Here is an 11,373-nt window from a genome sequence, read left to right as displayed (position 1 = left end):
AGCAGTGTGAACAGACAACAGAGTTACACATGGAGTAAACAATTAACAAGTCAATAACACAGTAGAAAAAAAGGGGGAGTCTATATACAATGTGTGCAAAAGGCATGAGGAGGTAGGCGAATAATTACAATTTTGCAGATTAACACTGGAGTGATAAATGATCAGAAGGTCATGTACAGGTAGAGATATTGGTGTGCAAAAGAGCAGAAAAGTAAATGAATAAAAACAGTATGGGGATGAGGTAGGTGAAAATGGGTGGGCTATTTACCAATAGACTATGTACAGCTGCAGCGATCGGTTAGCTGCTCAGATAGCTGATGTTTGAAGTTGGTGAGGGAGATAAAAGTCTCCAACTTCAGCGATTTTTGCAATTCGTTCCAGTCACAGGCAGCAGAGTACTGGAACGAAAGGCGGCCAAATGAGGTGTTGGCTTTAGGGATGATCAGTGAGATACACCTGCTGGAGCGCGTGCTACGGATGGGTGTTGCCATCGTGACCAGTGAACTGAGATAAGGCGGAGCTTTACCTAGCATGGACTTGTAGATGACCTGGAGCCAGTGGGTCTGGCGACGAATATGTAGCGAGGGCCAGCCGACTAGAGCATACAAGTCGCAGTGGTGGGTGGTATAAGGTGCTTTAGTGACAAAACGGATGGCACTGTGATAGACTGCATCCAGTTTGCCGAGTAGAGTGTTGGAGGCCATTTTGTAGATGACATCGCCGATGTCGAGGATCGGTAGGATAGTCAGTTTTACTAGGGTAAGCTTGGCGGTGTGAGTGAAGGAGGCTTTGTTGCGGAATAGAAAGCCGACTCTTGATTTGATTTTCGATTGGAGATGTTTGATATGAGTCTGGAAGGAGAGTTTGCAGTCTAGCCAGACACCTAGGTACTTATAGATGTCCACATATTCAAGGTCGGAACCATCCAGGGTGGTGATGCTAGTCGGGCATGCGGGTGCAGGCAGCGATCGGTTGAAAAGCATGCATTTGGTTTTACTAGCGTTTAAGAGCAGTTGGAGGCCACGGAAGGAGGGTTGTATGGCATTGAAGCTCGTTTGGAGGTTAGATAGCACAGTGTCCAATGACGGGCCGAAAGTATATAGAATGGTGTCGTCTGCGTAGAGGTGGATAAGGGAATCGCCCGCAGCAAGAGCAACATCATTGATATATACAGAGAAAAGAGTCGGCCCGAGAATTGAACCCTGTGGCACCCCCATAGAGACTGCCAGAGGACCGGACAGCATGCCCTCCGATTTGACACACTGAACTCTGTCTGCAAAGTAATTGGTGAACCAGGCAAGGCAGTCATCCGAAAAACCGAGGCTACTGAGTCTGCCGATAAGAATATGGTGATTGACAGAGTCGAAAGCCTTGGCAAGGTCGATGAAGACGGCTGCACAGTACTGTCTTTTATCGATGGCGGTTATGATATCGTTTAGTACCTTGAGTGTAGCTGAGGTGCACCCGTGACCGGCTCGGAAACCAGATTGCACAGTGGAGAAGGTACGGTGGGATTCGAGATGGTCAGTGACCTGTTTGTTGACTTGGCTTTCGAAGACCTTAGATAGGCAGGGCAGGATGGATATAGGTCTGTAACAGTTTGGGTCCAGGGTGTCTCCCCCTTTGAAGAGGGGGATGACTGCGGCAGCTTTCCAATCCTTGGGGATCTCAGACGATATGAAAGAGAGGTTGAACAGGCTGGTAATAGGGGTTGCGACAATGGCGGCGGATAGTTTCAGAAATAGAGGGTCCAGATTGTCAAGCCCAGCTGATTTGTACGGGTCCAGGTTTTGAAGCTCTTTCAGAACATCTGCTATCTGGATTTGGGTAAAGGAGAACCTGGAGAGGCTTGGGCGAGGAGCTGCGGGGGGGGGCGGAGCTGTTGGCCGAGGTTGGAGTAGCCAGGCGGAAGGCATGGCCAGCCGTTGAGAAATGCTTATTGAAGTTTTCGATAATCATGGATTTATCGGTGGTGACCGTGTTACCTAGCCTCAGTGCAGTGGGCAGCTGGGAGGAGGTGCTCTTGTTCTCCATGGACTTCAGTGTCCCAGAACTTTTTGGAGTTGGAGCTACAGGATGCAAACTTCTGCCTGAAGAAGCTGGCCTTAGCTTTCCTGACTGACTGCGTGTATTGGTTCCTGACTTCCCTGAACTGTTGCATATCACTGGGACTATTCGATGCTATTGCAGTCCGCCACAGGATGTTTTTGTGCTGGTCGAGGGCAGTCAGGTCTGGAGTGAACAAAGGGCTGTATCTGTTCTTAGTTATGCATTTTTTGAACGGAGCATGCTTATCTAAAATGGTGAGGAAGTTACTTTTAAAGAATGACCAGGCATCCTCAACTGACGGGATGAGGTCAATGTCCTTCCAGGATACCCGGGCCAGGTCGATTAGAAAGGCCTGCTCACAGAAGTGTTTTAGGGAGCGTTTGACAGTGATGAGGGGTGGTCGTTTGACTGCGGCTCCGTAGCGGATACAGGCAATGAGGCAGTGATCGCTGAGATCCTGGTTGAAGACAGCGGAGGTGTATTTGGAGGGCCAGTTGGTCAGGATGACGTCTATGAGGGTGCCCTTGTTTACAGAGTTAGGGTTGTACCTGGTGGGTTCCATGATGATTTGTGTGAGATTGAGGGCATCTAGCTTAGATTGTAGGACTGCCGGGGTGTTAAGCATATCCCAGTTTAGGTCACCTAACAGAACAACCTCTGAAGCTAGATGGGGGGCGATCAATTCACAAATGGTGTCCAGGGCACAGCTGGGAGCTGAGGGGGGTCGGTAGCAGGCGGCAACAGTGAGAGACTTATTTCTGGAGAGAGTAATTTTCAACTGTTTGGGTATGGACCTGGAAAGTATGACATTACTTTGCAGGCTATCTCTGCAGTAGACTGCAACTCCTCCCCCTTTGGCAGTTCTATCTTGACGGAAGATGTTATAGTTGGGTATGGAAATCTCAGAATTTTTGGTGGCCTTCCTGAGCCAGGATTCAGACACAGCAAGGACATCAGGGTTAGCAGAGTGTGCTAAAGCAGTGAGTAAAACAAACTTAGGGAGGAGGCTTCTGATGTTGACATGCATGAAACCAAGGCTTTTTCGATCACAGAAGTCAACAAATGAGGGTGCCTGGGGACATGCAGGGCCTGGGTTTACCTCCACATCACCCGCGGAACAGAGAAGGAGTAGTATAAGGGTGCGGCTAAAGGCTATCAAAACTGGTCGCCTAGAGCGTTGGGGACAGAGAATAAGAGGAGCAGGTTTCTGGGCATGGTAGAATATATTCAGGGCATAATGCGCAGACAGGGGTATGGTGGTGTGCGGGTACAGCGGAGGTAAGCCCAGGCACTGGGTGATGATGAGAGAGGTTGTATCTCTGGACATGCTGGTTGTAATGGGTGAGGTCACCGCATGTGTGGGAGGTGGGACAAAGGAGATATCAGGGGTGTGAAGAGTGGAACTAGGGGCTCCATTGTGAACTAAAACAATGATAACTAACCTGAACAACAGTATACAAGGCATATTGACATTTGAGAGAGACATACAGCGAGGCATACAGTAGTCACAGGTGTTGAATTTGGAAAGCTAGCTAAAACAGTAGGTGAGACAACAACAGCTAATCAGCTAGCACAACAACAGCAGGTAAAATGGCATTGACTAGGCAACGGGGCCAACAGATAAAACAAACAAGCAGAATGGAGTACCGTGATTAATGGACAGTCCAGCGTGCATCAGCTATGTAGCCAAGAGATCAGTGTCCAGGGGGCAGCGGTGGATGGGGCAGGGAAGCTGGACTGGCGAGTGTTATCCAGGTAAAAAAAAACTAACAATGACTAAATAGCTTGTAGCTAGTTAGCTGGTTAGCTTCTGGAGGTTCTTGAGTGTGTTTTAAAAATAATAGCGATTCCGTATCACATTGGGTGAGGCAGGTTTCCGGAAGGTATAAACAAATTAAAAATCAAAAAGAGATAGAAAGTAAATATGGGTCCAGTGAGTGTTTGGGACGCGGCGATTCAGACGGTTAGCAGGCCTGTGCTAACAAGCTAACAGTTCGTAGGCCCGGGCTAAACAAGGTAGCAGTTAGCGGACCGGAGCTAGACAAGCTAGCAGTTAGCAGGCCGAATTAGCAAGCAGGGAGATAGCGAGGGCTAGAGAGTTAGCCTTTGGGGGATGTCGCGATGGGGTGAGTCTGTTTATTCCTCTTCATGCGGTGACATCGATAGACCGGTCGTGGGCCCGGGTATTGTAGCCCAGGAGTATGCTACGGTGGAAGCACAGGTGCTCTGGCCGGGCTAGCTTCAAGCTAAGTGGGTGGAAACGCTAGCCAGGAGTAATCATCCGGGGTTGCGGTTTAGCTAGATAGCTAGTTGTGAAGATCCAGCTGAAAAATGTTCCATTTGCGGTGGGAATCCGGGGATGAATCCGGGGATTAAAAATAAATAGGTCCGTTATGCTCTGGTTAGAGTTGCGTTGTTCGAACTGGCCAGAGCTTTCCGAGCTAAAGGTTAGCTGATGACCGGTTAGCTGAAGACCGCTAGCATAGCTGGTGGTTAGCTGGCTAGCTTCAGTTGAGGGGTTCCGGTTCTGAAGTAAACAGAATATATTGACAGTGAGCCACTTCAGACTATTGTGAGGCACCCAAAACCTTGGGTAAGGTGCCAAACTGTACTGTACCTCCAATTTGAGCTTGGCTCTGATGTCCATGCAGGAGCAGAGACACTTCCCCACCACCATGCCCCTCACACACACTACGCTGCTGTCCATGTGGCTCTGAATCTCTCCCAGCATGAACTGCAGCAGCTCTGACAGGGGAAAAGACATGAGGGTCGTCATTATTAGGCACCAAACAGAAGAAAACAGACTTCAACAAGGCAGGACTACATGGATACTTTCCATAACAAAACACAGTCGTTTTCCTCTGAAAAACATTTTTCATTTCTCAAATGAATACAACCCAGAGGCGGAGAGGTCAAAAAGTAGTGTGAACAGCTCTGATCATGTGACAATACTATGCCGTAGTGTTGGGAGTGTAATTGAGCTCTGCATCACTTGTAGCTCACTTGTAGCTCTGCATCACTCTGTAGTTCCACATACAGCAGCAGACCCCAGCTCACATAGAGCTGCTGCTGCCCCCGAAGGGGTCTGCCTCAGGCCTGGCACAGTGACCGCAGCACCTGGACACACACGCATGCACAGTCACACACACAATCAACAACATTGTCATAAATACACATATCATCACAACACTAAAGACTTCGGTGTACACTCACCTGTACAAGTTCATTCCCAAACACAATTCTGGGAATGAAGTTGAATGAATGACTGACTGCCCAGTTCAACGTCTCACCTCATACTTGTATTGGAGCAGCAGTAGTTTATGGGTGATGACAAACACAGGCTTTTTGTTCTTTAACACCAGGTTCCCCATGATCCTGGACCTCTGTCAGGCCTAGAGGAAAAATAACACTTACATTACGAGAGAAAGAGATGCAGACAGTTTGACACCTTTTTATAACCTCTAGCTATCTCCCCTCCCCTTACCTTTTGACAGCCTGCACCAGCCCAGTGAATACGCTCTCCAGCAGCTTCCAGCACACCCTCTCTGCCACACCTCTTGCAGGAGGAGAGGCAAGGGGCCAGCACATCAAACACTAACCCTGCAGAAAGAGACACACGATTATGTAAGTCTTCTGATTAATGGAAAAGTGTTGCAGTTCACAATCATCAATGCAGGAGGAACACGTTTGATGCAGCCGTGATTACCACTGTGTCCCTGAACACAAGCCTTCCTCAGTCCATGTGCCACAAAAGTCAGCGAGCAGTCTTTTCCATCTGGTAACAACAATGTATTAACAGTGAGTGACACAATAACATAGTTTATTTGGAAAGTATTCAGACCCCTTAACTTTTTCCACATTTTGTTACATTACAGCCTTAATAAAAAATGGCTTAAATCGTTTCCCCCCTTCATCAATCTACACACAATAACGCATCATAACAAAGCAAAAACGGGTTTCTACCATCAAAAACTGAAATATTATATTTACATAAGTATTCAGACCCTTTACTCAGTATTATGTTGACGCACCTTTGGCAGCAATTACAGCCTTGAGTGTTCTTGGGTATGACGCTACAAGCTTGGCACACTTTTATTTGGGGCTCTTCTCCCATTCTTCTCTGCAGATCCTCTCAAGCTCTGTCAGGTTGGATGGGGAGAGCTGCTGGTTCATGTTTGGTCTCTGGCTGGGCCACTCAAGGACCTTCGGAGACTTGTCCCGAAGCCACTCCATTGTCTTGGCTGTGTGCTTAAGGTCATTGTCCTGTTTGAAGGTGAACCTTCGTCCCAGTCTGAGGTCCTAGGTGCTCTGGAGCAGGTTTTTATCAAGGACCTCTTTGTACTTTGCTCCATTCATCTTAAAGTTGTTTAAAAAAAATCTGATTCGTTTTTTTGTCATAAATGTTTTCTGGAACATGTGCACTTTCATGTGCTTTAATAACTAACTTTTATGGCATCTGTAAATACGAATGCATTTGTTAAATTAGGAGCCTAGTTGGTTAAGCCACAGAAAAATCCGGCATCCTTTCCGTCTAGCCATGATTGACTGAGAGAATGAATGGGCTGGACATTGCCGAGAGATGAGTTTCAACACCGGTTGAATATGGCAGGTGTCAATAAACGTCGGCAAAAAAGCTCATTACAGTAAATTGTTGTCAGGAGCACAGTTACAGTCACCAACACTCTGGATAACATGAAAACAGCCTAACCAACTCTGCTAGGGCGAGTAAAATGGTCAGAATTTGGGTGGGGGCTAAAGGTGTGGATGTTTCTTATGATATTGCACTCGGTCAGTGTGAACCAGAGTGACTTGACACAACAACGGGACAAGCAAGCTGTAAATACAAAACGGAAACAACACAGCACTTCTTATTTAATTAAATGGGTTGCAGGCTGCCGTGAAGCTTTAATCCATGTAACATTAACGTGTACGGGTAAGAGTCTAGTTACTGTTTGATATTGTACGTTTCTAATTTAGTCAGAAAGTTGTTTTCATTGGAAGTTAAAGCTTGCTGTTAGTTAGCTAGCAAGCCACCCATCGAACCTCAGCTAGCTAACATTGAACCTACTATGTTTGGTTAACTAGCTAGCTATGACAATCGGTTTCAATTGTCAGTACTCTTATGGTTTGGGATTATAGTTAATTATTTAGCTAGCTAACGTTACATTTCTAAACAAAAGACCCCAAATTAAAGCTTGCTGTTAGATGGCTGGCTTGCTACCTAACATTAATTTACGTGTATGAACTGTGTGTAACGTTAGTGATGTTCTCAGAATGCCATTTCGCATGGCTAGTTATAGCCTAATGTTAGCTAGATAACATAGAACCTATTTTGTTAACTTTAGCTAGCTATGACAGTCGGTTTGCATTGCTAGCCTAGTACTCTATGGTTAATTGTTTAGCTGGCTAGCTAGCTACATGTCTAAACAAAACACCCCAGATCAAAGCTTGCTGTTAGCTAGCTAGCTGACGTTAGATGAACTATGTGTAGTGATATCTCAGAATGTCATTTCGCATCTATTGTATAGTAATGCAAAAATATTTGTACATGGAATTTGTCTTTCAGCATCAATAGGACACACCTGACAATCCTCCACCAGTCATAAAAAGAGAATGGTCTAATGCCTCCCATCAAAAAGAGAGCTGGTCCAACCAAGCACAGGTTACACCTGAAGCATGAGGACTTGCAGCTAGTGGTGAACTTCATCAACAACTACGCAGAGGATAATGCAATAGTATTACCTGGACACCACACAGGACACAAACACTTTGGTGGAAAGCTGCTGCCATCTCATATGACAAAAGCAGCAGTGTGGCGTCTCTACAAGGATTCGATGACAACACTTGGTATGTAAAGCATAAACATGTTTTGATTATTTAATTTACCTCCAACATGATTGGCACTACTTTTATTGATCTCACTTTATTTCTGTATTTTCCAGATGATGACTGGTGATTGAATGTGCATCTGGTAACCCAAAAAATTAAGTCAGCCAAGCTGAAGAAGCAAGAGAAGCATCTCCAGCTTGTTCAGTGAGCAGTCTGTCTACCAGAAGATGACAGACTTGCTGACTGCAAGACCACCTGTCAAGACCTGCAGTTGTCTCTGGGGGCCCCTACTGAACCAGCAAGCAAAGACATCAGGATGCACTACAGCTTTGATTTTGCTCAACAAGTAAGCAACATTTCCTATTTTATATACTGATTAAGGACATAGATATGCACTCATTAATATTATTTTTTTAAACATGTATGTATGTGGGAGGCAGCGAAATACATTTCACTTAGCTGTGTAAAGACAGACTGACAGGAGTGAGACAATGAATTGTAATTTATCTTACTGGTCTTTTGTTGTTTGCATGTGCACTATCCTTCTGACCCTATGCAGCCAGGTCCCATCTACTTATTAACTCCTCGCAAGTGTGTCTTGTTTGGTGTCTGCTGTGAAGGAATACCACAAGTCAACTACTTGATTGATGAAGGCATGTCATCCAGCAAAGGCAGCAGCGCAGTTATCAACTACATGCACCATTTCTTCACCAACTACGGAGTTGGGGAAACAAGTCTGGACCTGAATTGTGATAACTGCAGTGGACAAAACAAGAACATGTTTGTGCTCTGGTATTGTGCCTGGCGAACCATACACAAGCTCCACCACAGTTTGGACCTTCACTGCCTGATCACAGGCCACACCATGTCTGGTGCTTGGACCTCCTCAAGACCAGAGTGAACACTTTGTCTGAGATTGATGGTGTTGTGAAGGACAGCACTGTGACAGGGGTCAACATCCAACCTCTGGTTGGACTGGAGGATGGTACGGTGTTGGTGGAAAGCTACGGCTGGCAACAACACCTGACTCTGTACCACAGATCAAGCAGTACCAGCACTTCAGGTGAAAATCATTTTCATTGCATTGTATGAGGTTATTCTTCTTATATAAACTTGGGAGGTGAATTGATGTTGTAATGTCTTCAGATTTTGTTGTTCCCTGTTTTCCAGCTTCGATGCTCTGGAGACTGGTGTTGTCGCAATGCTGACACCCTTCCTCCCATAGATGGTCTGCCTGTACATGCACCACCTAAACTGGACACAACCTGACAAACGTAACTTTTTGAGAAGATTGGGGAGCTTTGCGACTAAGGCTATGGACATCAATATGCCCTGCACCGGCGTCAGAGGCAGGACAAACAGGCACTCCGAATATAGATTCCCGTGTTCATGCGTGGTTTGGATGGACCAGTCATCAGCACTATCTGCAGTGCCTCTATTCACGACTCTCTCCTAACACGCACGCCATATGTTGCTGCTACTGTTTTATTTTATTCTGCTTCCACTTTACCCCTAATTGTATGCATATAACTACTAATCTATCACTGATATTGCTCTTGTGCATACTGTATATTATTTGATTGATATTGACACTATCTATTTCTGAAAATCCAAGTAACCATTTGACTGTACCGTTTACATCTTCTGTAGACACCCATCCACTTAGCAAGACTTAGCAAAATATTGATATATAAAATTAATTTTGACGTGTGGTCGTGACATGATTTTGTGACATACCACAATATCATGTGACCGTATCAAGTGTTCACATAAATATATGGTGCATGAATATGTACTGTACATGTGCACCTCACTCAGGTTGCATGGCCTTAACCTATGTATGGAATACTATGTGATAAGTGTGTGTGTAACAGTATATAAAGTATGCTAATGAACGGATGTGAAGGCATTTGGCATTGGTGTAAAAATACACTGCTCAAAAAAATAAAGGGAACACTAAAATAACACATCCTAGATCTGAATGAATGAAATATTCTTAGTTGAATGTGCTGACAACAAAATCACACAAAAATGATCAATGGAAATCAAATTTATCAACCGATGGAGGTCTGGATTTGGAGTCACACTCAAAATTAAAGTGGAAAACCACACTACAGGCTGATCCAACTTTGATGTAATGTCCTTAAAACAAGTCAAAATGAGGCTCAGTAGTGTGTGTGGTCTCCATGACCTCCCTACAACGCCTGGGCATGCTCCTGATGAGGTGACGCATGGTCTCCTGAGGTATCTCCTCCCAGACCTGGACTAAAGCATCCGCCAACTCCTGGACAGTCTGTGGTGCAACGTGGCGTTGGTGGATGGAGCGAGACATGAAGTCCCAGATGTGCTCAATTGGATTCAGGTCTGGGGAACGGGCGAGCCAGTCCATAGCATCAATGACTTCCTCTTGCAGGAACTTCTGACACACTCCAGCCACATGAGTTCTAGTATTGTCTTGCATTAGGAGGAACCCAGGGTAAACCGCACCAGCATATGGTCTCACAAGGGGTCTGATCATCTCATCTCGGTACCTAATGGCAGTCAGGCTACCTCTGGCGAGCACATGGAGGGCTGTGCGGCCCCCAAAAGAAATGCCACCCCACACCATGACTGACCCACCGGCAAACCGGTCATGCTGGAGGATGTTGCAGGCAGCAGAACGTTCTCCACGGCATCTCCAGACTCTGTCACGTCTGTCACATGTGCTCAGTGTGAACCTGCTTTCATCTGTAAAGAGCACAGGGCGCCAGTGACGAATTTGCCAATCGTGGTGTTCTCTGGCAAATGCCAAACGTCCTGCGCGGTGTTGGGCTGTAAGCACAACCCCCACCTGTGGACGTCGGGCCCTCATACCACCCTCATGGAGTCTGTTTCTGACCGTTTGAGCAGACACATGCACATTTGTGGCCTGCTGGAGGTAATTACCCTGGGCTCTGGCAGTGCTCCTCCTGCTCCTCCTTGCACAAAGGCGGAGGTAGCGGTCCTGCTGCTGGGTTGTTGCCCTCCTACGGCCTCCTCCACGTCTCCTGATGTACTGGCCTGTCTCCTGGTTGCGCCTCCATGCTCTGGACACTACGCTTACAGACACAGCAAACCTTCTTGCCACAGCTCGATTTGATGTGCCATCCTGGATGAGCTGCACTACCTGAGGCACTTGTGTGGGTTGTAGACTCCGTCTCATGCTACCACTAGAGTGAAAGCACCGCCAGCATTCAAAAGTGACCAAAACATCAGCCAGGAAGCATAGGAACTGAGAAGTGGTCTGGTCACCACCTGCAGAACCACTCCTTTATTGGGGGTGTCTTGCTAATTGCCTGTAATTTCCACCTGTTGTCTATTCTATTTGCACAACAGCATGTGAAATTTATTGTCAATCAGTGTTGCTTCCTAAGTGGACAGTTTGATTTCACAGAAGTGTGATTCACTTGGAGTTACATTGTGTTGTTTAAGTATTCCCTTTATTTTTTTTGAGCAGTGTATTTTAAAGTACTACTT

General features: G+C 46.1%; 1 long non-coding RNA gene across 1 annotated transcript; it reads left to right on the top strand.

Moving 5' to 3' along the window:
* Positions 1–6,630: 6,630 nt before the first annotated feature.
* On the top strand, positions 6,631–9,845 carry LOC109878118 (uncharacterized). The gene is made up of 5 exons (XR_002253341.2): positions 6,631–6,982; positions 7,616–7,896; positions 7,992–8,224; positions 8,438–8,941; positions 9,049–9,845. It is a non-coding gene; the product is annotated as an uncharacterized LOC109878118 (long non-coding RNA).
* Positions 9,846–11,373: the final 1,528 nt, after the last annotated feature.

This window comes from Oncorhynchus kisutch, linkage group LG14 (assembly GCF_002021735.2).
Source record: "Oncorhynchus kisutch isolate 150728-3 linkage group LG14, Okis_V2, whole genome shotgun sequence".
Lineage (NCBI taxonomy): Eukaryota > Metazoa > Chordata > Actinopteri > Salmoniformes > Salmonidae > Oncorhynchus > Oncorhynchus kisutch.
This window is presented reverse-complemented; position numbering and strand designations above follow the sequence as displayed.